General features: G+C 45.8%; 1 non-coding gene across 1 annotated transcript; it reads right to left on the bottom strand.

The window, feature by feature from the left end:
* Nucleotides 1-514: 514 nt before the first annotated feature.
* On the bottom strand, nt 515-596 carry TRNAS-CGA (transfer RNA serine (anticodon CGA)). Its single transcript has one exon. It is a non-coding gene; the product is annotated as a tRNA-Ser (tRNA).
* Nucleotides 597-4166: the final 3570 nt, after the last annotated feature.

Here is a 4166-nt window from a genome sequence, read left to right as displayed (position 1 = left end):
CCCCACCCGAGCGAAGGGCATCTAGCCGGCCACCCCGGCGCGTGTTAACCCTGCAGCATCTTCACTTAGTTCCGGGATATGTCATCCTTTAATGACGTTCATACTACCGTGTGGTTTGTTTTTATTGTGTTTTGTTCAGACGTCGTCGCCTGTTAGTTGAGTGCCGCTCTGTTGACGACAAACTAACAAATAAACAAATAAAACCGTGCAGCCCAACATCGGGATATATCCAACGTTGTTTTAAACAGCTGATCTCGTATACAACACGTCGGACCTTAACCACGTAAAATAGCCACGTAAAGACATCCCAGGCGTAAAGCAGATCTCATGATGAGCTTTTTAAAGCGAACGTGATGGACGGCTTAGGATACCCGTTTATGACGCGAGTGCAGAAGTCGTCAATAGGACCCCCGCGTTGAAAGCTGCACTCAGGAGCTACTGGAATATGATACCGGGCACACAAATGGGAGTCGAAGACGCTACTCATCCGCACCTTTTATGCCCTTAAAACGTCCGCAGCCGACAGGATTCGAACCTGTGCGGGGAGACCCCATTGGATTTCGAGTCCAACGCCTTAACCACTCGGCCACGACTGCCACGGCAAAGCTCCGTGTCGCGATACTTCGATAGCAATAGCGCGTACAACCGAGATAAAATTATATTACGTATGATTATCTCTCCGATAGTCATGTACGGAGATTCTTCATTTGCGTCCGGCAAGTCCTGATATTATACCCAGTTTCGTATTTCATGTGCCATGCACAGCCAACGGCGATAGATATGCACGGCGGAAAAAAGGTTCGCCGTCTCGCACATGCTCTAAAAGCTGTCCGGGATTCCTTCTCGGTGCGGATGAGTATCTGCGCTAATTCTCCGTGTTGGCGGTGCCGAACGCCATTGCAGGTAATTGTTCAGCATTGGGGATAATTCTCCCTGATTATCTGCGGTCCAACGCGCCCTAAAACTTGACTAGCTGCAAATTTGTGTATTTCTTCCTTGCAAAAACTCGCGCCGCTTTACCCGTGGGCCGCTGACCAAGAGCAGCCCAGCCACCTTGGAACCCGATTTCACCGAAACAAAGTCATGTCCTTCGATGGGTCACCGAGCCGTTCCTGCAAATAACTACGCTGCCCTGTTCATGGATGAAGCCCCGCAAAATGACAGGGATCCATTGTGTGTGCATCCATTTAACATATCATCTTGCTGTATCCGTCATTTGCTTGCAATATTTCATTGTGTAGTCAACACAAACAGCACAGTTCATGTTGCTTAATCCCGCAGACTATACAGAAATGGTAGCTAGAACAGAGCTTTGAGTTTAAAGTTCTTACGCTCCCTTTGCGACCTTTGATATGCCAAGAGATAATGGTTAAACGACGTTGTAGTAGCAATTATATTGACGGCATCTAATGCTGCGAGCCGTGCTCATCCTCTGTGATTCTTGTATGCCGCAAGACTTCTGATGACGAACGAAGCCCGAAATATTGAGCACCGTTAATATAATCGTGGTGTATTGGCTAGCGGCCCCGTTAGCACCTGTTCTTGTGTGCCTGATAATCTAAAATATCAAAGCATATTCTAACTCTATCTTAGGCTGTCAAAATGATCCCATCTTTAACACTGGACAGTGACACACAAAACGTGGACTTCATTAACACGCGTAGCAACGACAACGTATAATTGCGATGCTGCTACGCGCCTGTTCTCTGCGTGCCAAATTCGTCAAGCTATCTCAGGCATATCCAGATGCTTCCACCCACGTGTTAAATTACATCCGTATGTCATAGGTCAACATAACGGGATTCACCCAACAGCTCATACCACGCACATGCCGAACGCTACATGGATGATGCTCCGATCAGCATGGGTGTCGATTTTTCAAAATGATTGGGGGGGGGGGGCGGTCTTGGAAGTCGCCTTAGTAGGACAGGTACGAAAAACTTCTCGGATGTAGTCCACATATGTTCTGGTGTATGGCTACGCATTACAAGTGTATATATATATATATATATATATATATATATATATATATATTCGTGTACCTAGGCAGTATGGTTTCATAGATGCAAGTTTTGTTAAAGGTAAGAGCAAATGAACATTTAGTCAGATTCTCGTGTTTTTGCTCGATTGCTCGAATTAAAACCTTCGTTGTTTTCGGTAAGTCATAAATCCACTCGTCTGCAGTCACATATATAAGTTTAAGCCAGCTAACGTTTCAAGGACATTCTTTCCCCAGTCGCAAAGCAATGGAAGATGGTCGGACGCAAAACATTCGAATATTGCAAAATACGAGGCATGCTCTGAGAGACATAATCATTAATGAACCATCAGCTGCCAGATTATGCATCCTGACACCTATTCAAATTAAAAAAACGCATAAAAACACACGCCCATCACTTTTCCAGCCAGTCTAACACAATGGGAAGGTAAAGACATCGAAACACATTGCTGTTGGGTGACTGCACAGGTCCAAAGCAATGCATGGCTGAGGCTGTTAGTTTAAGTCAGGCATTTTTTCTCTGATGAGGATGGGTTCAAGAACTTGTAGACGGCGTGTGTTTGGACATGACTTAAGAATCAGTGTGTTTTCAGCCAGGTATATGAGATATGAGAGCTTAGTCAGGTATATGAGATATGAGAGCTTAGTCAGGTATATGAGATATAGAGCTATGAGATGCACGCTTACATGAGGCCTGCACTGTCCCACGGATCCCCAATCGACGCAGTGGCCCTCTGACTGGCCTTGAAGGTCAGGGGCCAACGGCGGGATGCGTTCTTAGGGCAACCTACGGCAGGTCCTTCTGGCTCTATGGCCTCTTCAGCCCTCCAATCGGGCCCTTGATCTTTGGTCCCGAGCGGGCATGCCCTTTTGTGCCCTTTTTTGCCTCCTTGTGCCTTTTATTGTGCCCTTTTTCGGCCTCCTCAAACAAAGGTCGTGACGGACTCAGGGACACTTACCGACATATGGCCTACGGTTAGGTACCGTGGATCCATGACCGACACTGGGGCCCAATCATTGTTTCAGGCACCCAGACCAATGCAAATCATGGGCTAATGCCTCTTTCAAAAACAAAGACCACACTACACCTACAACGCACTGCATAATACTTGCCAGCCTTTGACACGACGAAATGATTGAAGATTCGAAATAGTATTTCCTACGATGTTTTCAATGATAAATGCAATTTCCACCCAATATTCAGCTCCCTACCGTCCTGGGGTACGTCAACCACCGTTGCGTCAGAAAGCCTCGCTTGCGTCGGCGCTTGGTGTCCGCGTTAAAGCGTCACGCCGTCGCCCATGGCAACCGATGAGATTGTCGGCAAAAACTTCCTAAAAGAGCTGCAATCCGCCATAGGTGTCCACTAATCCACTGCAAAATATAAATGGAAAAGTTTAAGTTTCACAAATATAAAACCAATGAAGTTGATAAAGAGACCGAAAATGTCCACAAAACCACATCAATCTTCACTCTCACTGAAATGAAGCTCTTAAAAGACCATGAAGGTGTACCTCTGGCGACGTCAATCGGCTGAACCGTGCGGACACGTGCACATGTACATCGTACATGCAAATACGTGTACGTTGGGATGACAACGGCCTGATAGGAAGAATACCACGGTGCACTTTTTTAACACATGCTGTGAACACAGGATAAAACCGTGGCGCAAATGCTAGCAAGACAAAACATGGAGCACACATCACACGTTCGTGATAATCTACATATATATGATAACGTTTTATATTATCACCTGTTGCCACCATTCCGATTCTGCCCGTGAGCGAAGGCATTGTAACGCTCGCTTGTTGTAAGCCGCTGAGTGCGCAGAGCGATGCTCTCTCACCACCATCATATCATTCACACTACCTGCCAGGAGAAGTATTGAATTGCCAGCTGATGTTCGGACACTGCCTGTGTGCAGTGAGGAATAACTCACACCAATGAAATGCTGTAAGTTGCACACGGAACAGGTTCAAATCAATCTTCAATAAAAAAATCGCATGAAACAATCAAACAATCTTCTCTTGTTTCAATAAAGGCATGTTGCCGAAATATCAAGCCAACTGTATCTCAATTTTCCTGTTTTTTCTCCGAACACTAAGGCTAATACTACTATTTTATCTATGTGAATAATGCTCCTCGCATATGCACTGAACAACTTCTG

This window comes from Pollicipes pollicipes, unplaced genomic scaffold (assembly GCF_011947565.3).
Source record: "Pollicipes pollicipes isolate AB1234 unplaced genomic scaffold, Ppol_2.1 Scaffold_401;HRSCAF=451_pilon_pilon_pilon, whole genome shotgun sequence".
In the NCBI taxonomy this organism is placed as follows: Eukaryota; Metazoa; Arthropoda; class Thecostraca; order Pollicipedomorpha; family Pollicipedidae; genus Pollicipes; species Pollicipes pollicipes.
The sequence above is the reverse complement of the archived record's forward strand: the minus strand, read 5'-3'. Positions and strand labels throughout refer to the sequence as shown.